The sequence below is a fragment of the Mixophyes fleayi genome, chromosome 2 (genome assembly GCF_038048845.1).
Source record: "Mixophyes fleayi isolate aMixFle1 chromosome 2, aMixFle1.hap1, whole genome shotgun sequence".
In the NCBI taxonomy this organism is placed as follows: domain Eukaryota; kingdom Metazoa; phylum Chordata; class Amphibia; order Anura; family Limnodynastidae; genus Mixophyes; species Mixophyes fleayi.
The window spans coordinates 84,869,635-84,886,666 of record NC_134403.1 but is presented as its reverse complement, the minus strand read 5'-3'; the positions used below and the strand labels follow the sequence as shown (position 1 = coordinate 84,886,666).

At 41.2% G+C, this 17,032-nt stretch overlaps 1 protein-coding gene across 1 annotated transcript in view; it reads right to left on the bottom strand.

The window, feature by feature from the left end:
* Nucleotides 1–14,452, bottom strand: part of LOC142141212 (retinol dehydrogenase 16-like) — a 32,402-nt gene extending 17,950 nt beyond the window's left edge. Inside the window, exon 1 of the mRNA XM_075199434.1 lies at nucleotides 14,324–14,452. The gene's annotated coding sequence lies outside the window, so the exon portion shown is untranslated. The remainder of the gene's footprint in view (nucleotides 1–14,323) is intronic.
* Between the last annotated feature and the right edge of the window lie 2,580 nt (nucleotides 14,453–17,032).

Genomic DNA, 17,032 nt, shown 5'->3' with positions numbered 1-17,032 from the left:
CATTCTTTGAATGTTGATAGTAGGATCAGTGTAGTAACAGCAGAGGTGTCCCGATTTTCTTTTAGACCAGACCAGATGTCAAAATATTGTGCTGACTCATCTGCTTGGAAAAGCTAAGTTTTTACTTAGCAGCAGTTGCCTGAGAAATTGAAGGAGGAGACACCATTGTGTCGCGAACCACTTGAGTTGTCAATCTGCTCACCAGGGGCCTGATTCATTAAGGATCTTAAATGAAGAGGATTCTCATTTCAGTCTCCTGGACAAAACCATGTTACATTGCAAGGGGTGCAAATGTGTGTTCTGTTTTGCATATAAGTAAAATACTGACTGTTTTTTTATGTAACACACAAATACTTGATAGCTTATTTGTACACTGAAATTTAAAGTTGATATTTGTGTGATACATGAAAAAACAGTCAGTATTTTACTTATATGCAAAACAGAACACACATTTGCACCCCTTGCAATGTAACATGGTTTTGTCCAAGAGACTGAAATGAGAATCCTCCTCATTTAAGAACCTTAATGAATCAGGCCCCAGGAGCTCATTGCATCTTTTGAGATCTGGGTCAGTTGGAAAGAAAGAGAAGACATAGCTCTTAAACCTAGGATCAAGCACAGTTGCCAAAATGTAGTGATCAGATTTTAAGAAGTTGATAACTCTTGTGTCCTGGTGAAGCGAATAAAGTTCTTGATCTACAAGTCCGACATACTTAGCATTATTGCTTTGTTTCATCTCCTCCTTCAATTTCTTGAGCTGCTTTTTCAAAAGTCTAATTAAGAGAATCAATTGAATCAAGCTAACAGTGTCTGAACTCACTTCACAGTTGACTACTTTGAATGGTTTCAGTACCTTGCACAACACAGAAAGTATTCTCAATTGCGCTGGACTAAAGTACATTCCCCCTCCTTTCCCAATGTCTTGGCTTGTTGAGTAAGCGTGGATGGTTTTTGCTGTTCCTCCATCCTCAGAAGCATATAAAGGGTGGAATTCCATCTTGTTACCACCTCTTTTCTGTTGGTGGCAGGGCAAATTAAATTGTTCTTGCAGCTGTTGCAGAATGTCGAAAAACGTCGTAAAATTTTTCGGGCCACAGACAGAATCTCTTACATGTCCCTGTCATTTTTCAAAAAGCTCTGTACCACCGAGTTGATTGTGTTTGCAAAATAGGGAATGTGATGGCATTCATCCAACTGTAATGCTCTCACATTATTGGTGGCATTATCAGAAATCACGTATGCTGAGGAGAATCCAAGCGGTTCAAGCCATGTTGCAATGACATCCCTTAGTTTTTGTAACAGGTTGTCAGCGTAATGCCTCTTAGTGAAGCTGGTGATACACAGAGTAGCCTGCCTCTGAAAAATCTGGCATTGTTTGGTAGATGCTGCTGTTGTTCCTGCTGCTGAAGGCGATTCATCAACCCAGTTGGCTGTCACAGTCATATAATCTTTAGTTTGCCGTGTTCCGCTTGTCCACATATCTGGGGTTATATGTACAATGGGTACAATGGCATTTTATAGCCCAATAAATACATTGTTTTAAAAACCTTCTGGTACAGGTGAGGAATTGCTTGTCTAGTAAAATGGTGTTGAGATGGAATTTGGTAACGGGGACACAGGACCTCAATTGACTGTCTAAAACTAGCTGCATTATATGTAGATATTGGACGCAGATCTAATACTAGCATAATTGCCATGGTGCCTGTGAGCCGCTGTGCGACTGGGTGACAGCTGTCACACTTGCTTCCTCTTGCAAAAAATTGTTTAACAGTCAATTGTTGCAAACTACTAGTAGTGTTCCTCTTGGTCCGATTATGGGATGAAGATCCACTCCCAGCAACAGCAGCAGCAGCAACAGTAGCGGGCCTAATGCCTAAAAATTCTTCAGAGGAATTCTGGATAGGGGAGGAGTCACCTAGCCTTAGCAGCTTGGATGCAGGGCTAACTTAGATCACTAGTGAGGATATTAATGAGGAAGTTGTTGTCAGTATAGATTGCAGGTGTCGAGATCTAGCTGAAAGAAGGGACCTAGCTGATGCTGGACTGCTTGTTGTTATTTGTTTAGCATAAGTTTCTGATTTTTTCAAAAGCGTGCCATGAACTATTTTCAAATGGCGTAACAAGGATGAGGTTCCTAGATGGTTAATGTCCCTACCTCTACTGACCATGGCTTTACAAATGCTACAAATAGCTACAAACTGTTGTCAGAATTTGGGTAAAAATAATTCCATACATAAGAGTTGGATTTTTAGGTCTTATGCCCAAGCATGACAATGGCCTTTTTCTTATCACTGCAAGAACTGCTTCCACTGGTGCAGGACTTACACAAACAACATCATCATCATCATCATCAACATCCTCATTAGTGCCCTCATCAGCTACACAAATATCCCCATCATCCTGTTGCAATTCCAAAGTGGCATCCTCAATTTCTATATCACCAGCTAAACTTGGGCTGCTCATCCACACATTTGCAGAAATGATGAAAGGAGGCTTCTTTATGAGTACAGTATCAGAAAGGGCAGGCACAGACATAGCCTTGTGGATAATCTCTCCTCAGGGATTTGTGTAATTTCCAAACATACCGTTTCTTCTAATGCCTTACAGTTTATCAGATGCCTCACTGACAGCTGCATAAGTAGCATTCCTTTATAAAGGCGAAAGTTTGATTCTTTTCCTTGCCACTGCGAGTGTAGAATGGCATGTTGGCATATTTATGTTTTTCTACAGTTAACTTTCCCTTTATTACAGTTGTTTTTTTCATTACCAATGTAAAAGCTTGTTTTTTGGATTTCAGTTTCCCTGACTTAAACCCACTATGCACTTGAGCATAGGCTTTAGTAGATGCCGTAGACTATTACTATTATCATGACTGGTGCCAGCAGTGGCTTGGAACTCCTGCTCTTCTGTCGACTGGTCATAATCCATATTGATGCCAATGAGCAATGGCACTGGAGACTGGAGAGTGACAAGAACACTGCTACCCCTGTTTCTGTGTGAGCAATGGCACTCAACAATGTCACTGGAGAATGAAAGGAACACTGCTACCCCTGTTTCTGTGTGAACAATGGCACTCAGCTATGTCACTGGAGAATGAAAGGAACACTGCTACCCCTGTTTCTGTGTGAGCAATGGCACTCAGCTATGTCACTGGAGATTAGAGAGTAGAGATTTTCGGGCTCGGTTTTCGGAAAAATTAGCCCCCCCGAACATTGCAGATCCGAGTACCGAGCCGAACTGGCTCAATACTTTTATGTGTCCCCAGAACTGAAAATGAGGTAAAACGTCATTGTTGTCTCATCGTTTCTTGCGAACTTTGGATTCTATAAGTACTGTCCTCCACGGAGATCCAGCACTATTCACAGACAGACACAGAAGGGCAGAACCCAGTACAGTTGGCCAGCTTCACTGCTCAAGCACAAACAACAGGGATTGCACTGTTTTTATCAGTCTACAGTGTCCTCAGGGCCATAGCTTACATAGAAACAGGAGGGGTGGCAGTGTTCTTGTCAGTCTCCAGTGCCATAGCTCAGCGCAGTTGATATGGCAACCAGCTGCTGGCACCAGTCTTGATAATACTAGTCATTCTACGTCGTCTTCTAAAGCCTATACTCAAGGGCATAGTGGGTTTAGGTCAGGGAAACTGAAATCCAGAAAACAAGCTTTTACATACGTAAAGAAAAAAAACACCTCTCTAATAAAGGGAAAGTTTACTGTAGAAAAGCATAAAACTGCCAACATGCCATTCTACCCAAAATATTAACAAGCATACAAGCATCAGCTAGCTCCCTTCTCTCAGCTAGATCTCAGCACCTGCAATCTACACTGTCATCATCCTCACACAATACTAATTCATCCTGCTGGAATCCACCATTACAGAAGTCTCTGTACTTTGATGTAATTGCCGGTAATTGCCTTCCTCGTGGAATTTGTGGTTCATTTTACAGCAGAGCTGTCACGATTTTTGGCCAATTCTTTTAGACCAGACCAAATGTCAAAATGTTATGTTGACTTATCTGCATCACCACTGCGTGTCTTGAGAAAGCTATGCATTATTTATAGCAGTAGTTGCCAGAGAAACTGAAAGAGGAGACGTTGTTGTGTCATGTACCACTTGAGCTGCCAGCTTGCTGACCAGGAGCTCATTGCATCTGTTGAGATCTGGGTCAGTTGGAAAGAAAGAGAAAACATAGCTCTTAAACCTAGGATCAAGTACAGTTGCCAAAATGTAGTGATCCCATTTCAAGATGTTGACAACTCCTGGCGAAGCGAATAAAGTACATGATCTACAAGTCTGACATAGTTAGTGTAACTGCTGTGTTTCATCTCCTCCTTCAATTTCTCAAGCTGCTTTTCCAAAAGCCTAATTAGAGGAATCACTTGACGAAAGCTAACGTTGTTTGAACTCACTTCACAGTTGACAGCTTTGAATGGTTTCAGCACCTTGCACAACACATAAAGTATTCTCCACTACGCTGGAGTAAAGTACATTCCCCCTCAAATTCTATTCATCTTGCAGCTGCTGCAATCTCCTACATGCTGTTGCAGAATGCCGAAAATTATCCGAAATATTTCTGGACACAGACAGCATCTCCTGCATATCACTGTCATTTTTCAAAAAGCTCGTTACTACCAAGTTGGTTGTGTGGCAAAACAGGAAATGTGATGGAATGCTCCCCGCTGTTATGTTCTAACATATTGGTGGGGTTATCAGAAATCACATATCTTTAGGAGAGTCCAAGAGGGATAAGCCATGACATTCCTTTGACTGCAGAATTACACCAACTCTGTCAGCACTAGTATTTGTATTTTTCTGCAATGAGAATTAGCAATGGAGCTCTCCTGAATGTCACTGTAGACTTTGTTGAACACTGCTACCCCCTCCTCTTTCAATTCTATCTATTTGGCTGACCAACTGCTCTACACAGTGCGCTACCCTTTCTGTGTCTCTTTCAAATGGAGCTAGATCGCCGTGGAGGGTGGTATTTATAGATTTCGAAACTCCCGAGGTCCGACGACATAACAATGACGTTTTGCCTCGTTTTTGATACCTAAAAAGTGCGAAAGTACAGAGCCGGCTCAGCTCGGTACTCGGATCCCCTAAGTTCGGGAGTGTTCAGTTCTCGAGGAACCGAGCCTGAGCATCTCTACTAATTATGTCTATTAATGTTGCATCTCTAAGGGGCGTGCTTTGATTATATCTATACGACTTTACAGCAATGAACTTATGATCGCCTCAGTTCTGCCTCTCCATTCATAAGGGGACGCACATTTACATCACATACAAATCTAGACATGAATTAATTTTGTAGTACATAAGCAGGATGGGCAGGAGTATATTCATGCCACCAAAATGGACGTATGCCTAACTCTAATTGAGGCCATTTATTCTGAATGTTAAAACTTCATTGTGACAACTAACCAATACGAGAACCACTTTAAAAAAAATGTAAGCATCATTACCGATGACCATATATTTTTTTAATTCATTATATAAAATAGCAATATGGAAAGAATAAAAGTAGTGAAGGCCACTCCCAAATTGGAAAACAGTTGGATGGTTAACGCTACCTAGCGAGAGGCACTGACTGCTATGTCTACTTCAGTCATTCTCTCTTAGTGTTTACCTTTATTTGTTTTGTTAATTATTGATTAATTATCAGTATTTACTTCCAACTCATGCTGGGATTTCAGCAAGCACATAACTCTAAAAAAAACAATACACAGTGTACTATGGGCTGGCAGAAAGTTATATTGCTATACCTAAATGGTATTACTTTTTATTGTGAGCCTGTGGGGTGTTGCTAATACACCATGGGATATTTAATAGTGCTTGTCTTTGAGGTAAAAGTCTTGATCTGAGCACCCAAAAAAGAATTGATCATTGGCATTTCTCCCCGTAATTTCAGGTTAATGTAAACTTTTGAGGGATTACTTTAGTAACATGGACCATTTACTAATGTTTGTTTCCGAGGCTAATTCTGGCCATACATGGGCTGATCCTGTTACTCGACCCACATGCTTTTTGGGTGGCCAAAACGAAACAAAAAAATAGCCATTGTTTACTCAGCTAGAGCAGCTGTACTACATGGGAGATTGTTAGTATGATCATCAGATGATGACACGCACAGGCTGAGAATTTTCATCTGCTGATTGTATTTTCCTGACAGAACTGAAAATGTTCCAGCCAAGTTAAATTAGATCAAGCTGCAGCACCCCGTGGGAGTAGGTGGGAGTAACTCTTTGTACTACTATTACTAAACATTGGGCTGCTGAGAGAGACTGCCATGTCTCTCCTAACCAGGGGTTTGCATTTAGCAAAACACTGCTAGTGGACCAGTAGCCAGGAACTACTCCACTTGATTAAGGTCCATTTCCCTGTCTGGCACAGTTCCTGCACAGTCTGAATCACACTTTTTACCTAGAGGGTAGTAAAGACTTAACACCAGGAACATTATTTTTCTGTGTACATGTACTGCTTTACTGCTCAATTAAATACTGGGTCACAGTCATCAATGCATCATTGGTACCACCTTATTTGAACTCTCTATTGCAATTGTAATTATGTACTATCTGTGTTAGTTTATGAATGTTTGTCACTTTATTTTGAGGACGTGAGTTACCAGTAGAGCATGTGTGGTGTGAGAGTGAGAACACAGTAGCTAGCGAGTCACAGGCATAGGTGTGCACACACGGTGTGCGGAATGTGCCCAGGCACTCCTTAATGCCTAATGCACAGACAAATTAAAGGTTGCGCACAGGCACGGTCCATTTACAATAGGGATGTGCACCGGCGACTTTTGGTGTATCGTGTTTTGTGTTTTGGATTCGGATTTTCGCGATGTTTTGGGTTCGGATTTGTTTCGCAAAACACCTGCCGAAAGGTTTTGGTTCGGATTTAAGGTTTTGGATGCAGATTTTTTTTTAAAAAAAGCATAAAAAGTTCAAAAATCAAGTTTTTAGGCTTATTTTAACTCCTACGCTATTATTAACCTCAATAACATTCAATAACAATCATTTACACTAATTTACAGTGCATTCTGAACACCTCACAATATAGTTATTAGTCCAAAACGTTGCAACGAGGTATCTTTCTGGACTGCGTAGTGGAGTGGTCCCCACAATATAATAAGAAAACCATCAACTGGTCTTAATCGCACCAAAAAATGTACCTGGACTGCGTAGAGGAGTGGTCACCACAATATAAATTAAAAACCCTGAAGTTGTATGAATCGCACCAAAAAATGTACCTGGACCGCGTAGAGGAGTGGTCACCACAATATAATTTAAAAACCCTAAAGTTGTATGAATCGCACCAAAAAATGTACCTGGACTGCGTAGAGGAGTGGTCACCACAATATAATTTAAAAACCCTGAACTTGTATGAATCGCACCCAAAAAATGTACCTGGACTGCGTAGAGAAGTGGTCACCACAATATAATTTAAAAACCCTGAAGTTGTATGATTCGCACTGAATAATGTACCTGGACTGCGTAGAGGAGTGGTCACCACAATATAAATTAAAAACCCTGAACTTGTATGATTCGCACCGAATAATGTACCTGGACTGCGTAGAGGAGTGGTCACCACAATATAAATTAAAAACCCTGAACTTGTATGATTCGCACCGAATAATGTACCTGGACTGCGTAGAGGAGTGGTCACCACAATATAAATTAAAAACCCTGAACTTGTATGATTCGCACCAATAAATGTATCTGGACTGCGTAGAGGAGTGGTCACCACAATATAAATTAAAAACCCTGAACTTGTATGATTCGCACCGAATAATGTACCTGGACTGCGTAGAGGAGTGGTCACCACAATATAATAAGAAAACCATCAACTGGTCTGAATCGCACCGAATAATGTACCTGGACTGCGTAGAGGAGTGGTCACCACAATATAAATTAAAAACCCTGAACTTGTATGATTCGCACCAATAAATGTATCTGGACTGCGTAGAGGGGTGGCCCCGGTACCCAATTTGATACCGGGGCCACAATAAAATAAATACACCCTCAACTGGTCAGAATTCCACCAAACAAGTATCTGGACTGTGTAGTGGGGTGGCCCCGGTACCCAATTTGATACCGGGGCCACAATAAAATACATACACCCTCAACTGGTCAGAATTCCACCAAACAAGTATCTGGACTGCGTAGTGGGGTGGCCCCGGTACCCAATTTGATACCGGGGCCACAATAAAATAAATACACCCTCAACTGGTCAGAATTCCACCAAACAAGTATCTGGACTGCGTAGTGCGGTGGCCCCGGTACCCTATTTGATACCGGGGCCACAATACCTCCTCCAAGTTCCAAGTCTAGTGTTTATAACATCTTAACACTACACTAATTCTAGCACGTCAAAACCTCTTGTTTTAAATAATGACAGGGCATTTAACTTTTGATTTAATTTATTGAATTTGTTGGCATTTTCTTTTACTTTTTGAACATGGCAAACGACTGTTGAATGGTCACATAATGCCAAAAAAATAGTTGCAGGATGGAATTGTCCTTGGGCCCTCCGACCCACCCTTATGTTGTTGAAATAGGACATGCCCACTTTAACAAACCAATCATTTCAGCGACAGGGTCTACCAAACAACTGTGGCTGAAATGATTGGTTTGTTTGGGCCCCCACACCAAAAAAACAATTCATCCCTCCCTGTACAAGCTAAACAGGCTCTACTTAGGAAAGATGTCGTCCTCATCCTCAACCTCTGATTCCTCTCCCCCTACAGTGTGTACTTCCTCCTCCTCACACATCATCAATTCGTCCCCGCTGGACTCCACAACCACAGGTCCCTCTGTACTATCTGGAGGGCAGTGCTGTACTTCATTGAGGAATTGATTATTCATTTTTATAAACATCATTTTTTCAACGTTGTGAGGAAGCAACCTCCTTCGCCGCTCACTGACCAGGTTCCCCGCTGCACTGAAAACTCTTTCCGAGTACACACTGGAGGGGGGACAACTCAGGTAAAATAGAGCCAGTTTGTACAGGGGCTTCCAAACTGCCTTTTTTTCCTGCCAGTAACAATATGGACTGTCTGACATGTCTACTTGAATGGTGTCGGCAAAGTAATCCTCCACCAATTTTTCAATTGTGACAGCATCCAATGCAGCGACAGTAGACATGTCTGCAATGGTTGCCAGGTCCTTCAGTCCAGACCAGATGTTATCAGCATCCCCACCAGCGCCTCTTTTAGGAAAACTGAGCTTTTTCCTCGCAGCCATAGATGTGGAAGAAAATGAGGGTTTTCTATGTCGTAGGTGGCTGTGTAGGCTTGAATGGCCTTTTGATGCTCCTCCATCCTCTGCAGCATATAGAGGGTGGAGTTCTAGCACGTCACTACCTCTTGTTAATTTAGATTGCAAGGCTTGTAAATACTTTGGAAAAAAAAAAAAGCAGGCTGCACAGACTGTGGAGCTAGAAAGTTAAATTAAATAGACCACGTTTTTTTGGTGGCTAGTATCTATGCCCCCCCCCCGCCCTACAATTGTAGTTGAATATAAAAAAAGCAGCCTGCATAGACTGTAGAACTAGAAATTCAAATATACAAAGAAATGGACAAAGGCAGTTTGGTATCTGTCTGCATCAGATCCCCTCTCCACTAGGAGTAAAATAGAAAACTATTCAGCCGTTACATAATCTAGAATATAAATAGAAATTGAGAAAGGCAATTTGGTATCTGTCTGCATCATAATCATCAACATCCTCCTCACCGCCAGCTACTTCAATATCCTCCTCCCGGTGTACAACATTCACACCTTCATTAGCCAAATCTGTAACTGGACTGTGGGTGATCCTTCCAGCATATGCAGAGGGCGTGCTGCAAATGGTGGAAGGAGCCACCTCTTCCCGTACAGTGATGGGAAGGTCAGGCTTTACAACCACCAACACCCTTGGACTCGCCTTGGGGATTTGTGATAATTTCTTTTAGAAGGCAGAGTTGTTTGCTGTTTTGTTGCTGACAGCATAACTCTCTTCAATTTTTTGTAGGGGGGGGAGGAGGAGGAGGGCTAAGATCCTTGGGTGAAGCTGAACCACTAGTCATGAACACAGGCCAGGGCCTAAGCCGTTCCTTGTCACTCCGTGTCGTAAATGGCATATTGGCAACTTTACGTTTCTCCGCAGATGATTTTAAGTTTCTCTTTTTGCTACTTTTACTTAACTTGGGCTTTTTGGATTTTACATGCCCTGTACTAGGAGATTGGGCATTGGAAGATGACGTGGATGGCATTTCATCGTCTATGTCATGACTAGTGGCAGCAGCTTCAGCATTAGGAGGAAGTGGGTCTGGATCTTTCCCTACTTTATCCTCCAAATTTTTGGTCTCCATTATATGTAGCACAAGATACTGCAGAATGTGTGAACTTGGTAATATTGCAGACAGTACCAATGGACTTATACTGCTGGATTGGTTTTGCAAATTTAGTTATAATTATTTTTTTAAATTTTTTTTTTAGTGTGTTTTTATAACTTTTTTTTTAATTTTTTAACAACTTGGGAATAATGGGTAAATAACTATGCCCTTAGCAGCACAGAGCACAGGACACAGAACAGGACCCAGCAGCACCACTGAACTCGGCAGGACAGAGCACAGGACACAGCACCACTGGATTGATACTGCAGAATGTGTGAACTTTGTAATATTGCAGTACCACTGGACTTTTACTGCTGAATGTGTGAACTTGGTAATATTGCAGTACCAATTGGCTTATACTGCAGGAATGGTTGTGCAAATTTTGTTGTAATTAATTTTTTTTAAAATTAGTTTTTTGTATTTTTTTTAATAACTTTTTTTTATTTTTTTAAACACTTGGGAATAATGGGGAAATAACTATGCCCTTAGAAGCACAGAGCACAGGACACAGGACCACTGGTGCACTGGACTGAATAGGACACAGCACAGGACCTAGCAGCACCACTGAACTCAAAATTGACAGAGCACAGCACACAGCGCCACTGGACTTTTACTGCTGAATGTGTGAACTTGGTAATATTGCAGTACCAATGGGCTTATACTGCAGGATTGGTTTTGCAAATTTGGTTGTAATTAAAAAAAATAATAATATTTTTTTGTATTTTTTTTTATATTTTTTTTTTATTTTTTAATACACTTGGGAATAATGGGGAAATAACTATGCCCTTAGAAGCACAGAGCACAGGACACAGCACCACTGGACTGAACAGAACACAGCACAGGACCCAGCAGCACCACTGAACTAAGAAGGACAGAGCACAGGACACAGCACCACTGGACTGAACAGGACACAGCACAGGACCCAGCAGCACCACTGAACTCAGAAGGACAGAGCACAGGACACAGCACTACTGGACTGAACAGGACACAGCACAGGACCCAGCAGCACCACTGAACTCAGAAGGACAGAGCACAGGACACAGCACCACTGGACTGAACAGGACACAGCACAGGACCCAGCAGCACCACTGAACTCAGAAGGACAGAGCACAGGACACAGCACCACTGGACTGAGCAGAACACAGAGCAGAACACAGAGCACAGCACAGCACAGCACAGAACTGAACAGCACGAGATATAGTAGGACAGAGGACCATCTAACACACCCTCCCTCTAACCTGATCAATGCCCGAGTGAAGATGGTGGCGACTAGCGGGGAATTTATAGGATCTGAGTATCGCGAGATCCGACAGCAGGATTATGACTCAGAGCCTCGGTTTCAAGTTTTCATTTGGCGCCAATACCCGGATCTGTCTCGGATCCGACTCGGATCGGAAAGGTTCGGGTGGGCTCGGATTCACAAAATCCGAGTCGCTCATCTCTCATTTACAACAGCATATGTTTTATTAATATATGTGTTTAATGATGCTTATTTGTACACTGAAATACAAAGTGGATCTAGGACATGCCCTACCTCAAATATAAATCTGTCCCCACATATTACATTTACATCCCCCTCCAATACAACATGGTTTTGCCAGGGTGCAAAGTTACCCTTTTGTTTTGGTGTATTTTCCAATTTGAATGAGGCCCAATGTGTATGTCTATATGTGCAGGTGGGCATAATATGAACTCAGGGGACTACTGTGTGGCATAATATGAACTGGGGGCACTATGGTGTGGCATAATATCATCAACATCATTATCAACATTTATTTATATAGCGCCAGCAAATTCCATAGTGCTTTACAATTGGGAACAAACACTACTTGGGAATAAAACAATACTGTAACCCTGTTCGTAAGCTTACAATCTATGGATTTAATTGGGGTCACTACTGTGTGGCATAATATGAACTCAGGGCATGACTATGTGGCATAATATGATCCGGAGGCACTTCTAGACACCCTTCTCGCTGGGCGGTGCTAGACATGCACCTCCTGCGGCAAGCTGTGGTGAAGAGTATCTCTTTCTAGGTTTCCCTTGGGCAAACTCTATTGAAATGTGATGTGTACGCCTAAGGCCACAGGCTTGGATATGTGGGGCATAACACCTTGGGTTTCTAGGGAAAACTATTGTCACATCATTGTTAAGAATGTGTATTTCTTGCTTAAATTGTGTTCCGCTCAGCAATCTGTTAACTCAGTAGTATAGTAATACTGCTGCCAGTATCCATACCCCGTATCACTCAATCAAAGTCTCTTCTTGCAGCTAAGCTAATCATTATAAGTATTTCTGTACATAATGATAGGAATGCTGGTATGTCATATGTGTAGTTATCATGCATGTTTGTATACTTATATTGTAGTATACAATATAAGTATACAAACATGCATGATTGTATACTTATATTGTATACTACAATATAAGTATACAAACATATTGTAGTATACAATATAAGTATACAAACATGCATGTTCACTCAATCAAAGTCTCTTCTTGCAGCTAAGCTAATCATTATAAGAATTTCTGTACATAATGATAGGAATGCTGGTATGTTATATGTGTAGTTATCATGCATGTTTGTATACTTATATTGTAGTATTTTATATAGGTAAAAACAAATTTAATAACAACCACCATGTACTGCACATTCTGCTTTAAACTATAGAATGAGTCATGCAATAGACTTATAATTTGGAATATGGTTGTCAAATGGTAAAGAGACATGTTTGGGGGGGGGGTGTAAAAGTACAATAGCCCACATCAACTAATCTGCGCTATTCTTTCAACATCTAATTAGTTAAAATTGCACAAAGAAAAGCTTTTGGTCGCCACTAGTTATAAAAGATTCTACAGAAAATGGGGAGAGGACTACAGAAAGTTTGGGAGGGGAGAGGGGGCTACAGAAAATGTGGAGAGGTGGCTGGAGAAAATGGAGGGGCAGAGGGGGCTAAAGAAAATGGGGAGAGGGGGATAAAGAAAGTGAAGGTTTAGAGTGGGGCAGCAGAAAATGTTGAGAGGGGGCTGCATAAAATGTGGGGGGAGGGCTACAGAAAATGTGGAGAGGTGGCTGCACAAAATGGAGGAGCAGGACTACAGAAAATGCGGGAGAGGAAGGGCTGGAGACAATAGGGGGAGAGATGGCTGGAGAAAATAGGATGAGAGGGGACTAGAGAAAATAGGAGGGGAGGGGTTAGAGAAAACGGGTTGGGAGATATGGCAATACGCTGGTTATTTATTGAAATCTTGTGGGCAAGAGGGCATGTGAGAAAAAAGCTGTTTGGCATGTTTGAGAAAAGCTGGTGGGCAGGGAGGCCATTTGAAAGAAAAGCTTTTGGGGAGTGAGGGCATGTGTGAAAAAAGCTGGCTAGGGTGTATATGGAGAAATGCTAGTGGGCAAGTGAGAAAACCTTGTGGAATAGATGGGACATGTGTGGCAGAAGCTGATGGGTATGGGTGGCATGACTAAGAGTAACTGGTGGGCAAGGGGTGTGTGTGAGTAAAGGTGGTGGGCAGTGGGGCACATATCAGTATGTGACAGGTGTGTAATGTCAAGTTTTCTTTGCTTAGTTCTGAAATCTAACAATTGGTGCCACCCCTCTGGAAATCCTGAAAGCAGCAATGAAGCCTGGACCGCATTCTACGACAGACATCAGTACATCTGGACATCAGTGTATCTGGACTGCAGACTTACTAGCCAGTCATTATTTTATAATTGCCAAGTGTGTGTGGGGCTAGGAAGTGGGAATTGGGGGAAGGAGGGGCGGTAGAATGAAGCTTTGCTTAGGGCGCAAAGAAACCTTGCATCAGCTCTCTGGATAATCAGTGGCCATATTCTTATAAGTATAATTGATATAGCAAGCTAAAATAATTTCCACCAGCACACCAACAAAGCGACAACAACTTGTTCTATGATGTAAGCATGGCTTGAATGGATCTTTCCTTACCTCTGTGTTGACAGCAGTGCTCAGACAATACCAAATCTGGGCTCAGAATATATTTAAGTCTTCACTCAGTCATTCCCTCTGCACAATACATGAATGCTGCTGCATGCACTTTCTCCAGTTAAAGCTGCCAGTACCTCCCAAGCAATAACAGAACGTAATAAAAGGGGAGGAACGTAATCTGCAGAAAATCAGACTAAAGGAAAACAGAAACACTAACATGAAGCAGTTTGCTTACTTGATACATTGTCTCACGTGGCATGTGCAATATAGGCATACTCCACAAAACAGGTCAGGAATCGAAGTCATGACCCCACTGATGAGAACTGTATCAGCTAACCACTAAGGCACTGTGCACATTGAGCATTACATTCATTATGTAGAATGACAACCAGCATGAGTTAAAGTCCTATTCGATAAAATATCGGTGAGTGCAAAAACCAGAAACCAAGCTAATGGTGCTCCTAAAGATCATACAACACAACAATGGCACTACTGACGACATGAAGATTTAATGATAGACAATAATGAATTACACGCACATTCTGTTGTTCTCCGATATGAACAATAAGGCATCCTGAATTAAGTATAAATGTGGATGCGCATTTCACAGCTAATAAAGCGCAATGATAAATATACATACCAAAACATATACTAACGTACTCTTCTCTACATGACACATCGGACAATACTCACAGAAATATGGGGAAATGTAAAGTCCACACAGATACGCTCATCACTCAGGATTCAAACCCAATACCCTTCTGTTGGCGGGTGGAATGGCTAACCACCACAGTAACATCCAGATTGAAAAATACATACATTATATAGTCTACACCAACCAAATAGATCATACAACATGTCTGCAATTGAGAGAATTGATTAATTTCACATAAGGAACACCTAAGCATCGTAAAAATTATCAAAATAACTGAACACACACACTTACTCCAACCTCATTCTCTGTTATCTGAATCTAAAATATGCATTTGGTACTCTTCTGAAAACAAGCAAACTGTGCTTTCATCCCGCACCTGCATCTGTCTGCATCTGATCCGCGGCAGCGTGTACACTTGCAGACACTGCTTTAATTATGCTTCACTTTAAAACAGCATTTGCTGCACTTGTTTTTTGTTTGGAGTTTAGGCATTTCGTTGTCGACGAAAGAGTGCATGGTAGAGAGAGGTATTTAGAGAAATATCTTTCACAAATGCCAATTTGTTTTCAAAAGTATTTGTTACAATTCCAAATTGCTTTGGGAAGCATTTTTATTGTTAATATAACAAAACACATCTCTCCATTTCTAAGTAATGTCTTTACATTTGACTTTTTTAAAAAAAATTGGGAAGTGGGAGTAAAGTATTGTAAACTATATGGGATTGTTTAATTTTTTACCCCCTTTCCTTTTCTCTCTTTCTTACCTGCCTCCCCTTCCCCCAACAGATTGGCAAATTGCCTTGTGTCCCAGAGAGGATTATTTTCTTTTGGTTTTTGGAAGGGGCCCTATTTGTTTTGCTGTGTGGTAAGTATCCAGTCCCACCAACTCTTCTGTCTGTTGTGTTTCTCCTTCTGTATCTTGATGGTGAGGTTGTTTCTGATGTGGTGGCTTTGCACTTTCACTATGGTCTGAGAATTGACTTCATTTTTTTTTATTTCCTCCCTTTTCGTGTCTCTTTTACTTACCTGCTCCCCCTCCCCCCAAACAGATTAGCAGATTGCCTTGTGTCTCGGAGAGGATTATTTTCTTAGGTTTTTGGAAGGTGCCCTATGTGTTTTTGTCACGTAATTGTGGGGAATAAGGCCTAAATCATAACTGCAGTGTAAAGATGGTTTATTAATGGAATCCATTGATAAGTTGAGCTACTAAAGTGTAAAATGTGAAGTCAGAAAGTCTGTTGTATGTATATTTGATGGCTCTGCACATCCCAGTGTGAGAAGATAGCAGTGTCACCTGTGGCAGCTTCAAAAAGCCCCTGCTGTGAAATATACCCTGACATAAGTTAGTTTTAGGACACCAAAATAGACTTTTAGTAACCGCTCAGCAGGGTGTCTGGCTCAAAGAGGCCATGTGCTGAATTGGCTATAATTTTATATAGACAAAAGAAGTCAGTTTTAAAAAATGCCACTTAAAATCAATAAAATTAGTGATCAACCACATATTTCTCAATAGAATGATGAAGGGCAGCTCATATGCCAAATTAAGCATTCTGCCACACAGAGAAGTTAAGAAAATGAGGGTAAGCTCTACTAAGACACTGTAGTAGGCCTGTTAGGTATCAAAAGATGGACAAATTCATAGGAAATGTTTTAATAATAAAGATAGCATGCAAATGGTGACTGAAAAAAATCACAAACCACAACCCCCGGGAGGTGGGAAAAGTGTAAAGGTGTCTTTAAAAAGTTGAGACCAGTTACAAAAAATTGTCAGTCTTTTGGAAAAATCAATCCACATTGATAAGCTGTCCATCTTCCTAGCCAATTTCCCATGGCGCAGATTATACAACTCATGTAAGTGATACTCTGAATGTAACCCTTTTTATTTTAAACTGTTTTGCTTGTGTATGTTATGTCAATTGTTATTGTTTTTTTTATATCTGAATGCCATGTACCTTTGTATATTAAATCTATAAATTTAGTAAGTTGCATCCTTGATGCTCTAACGAATCCATTAGCCTGTTAAGAAGAATATAGCTCGACCAAGTTATCCCTTTG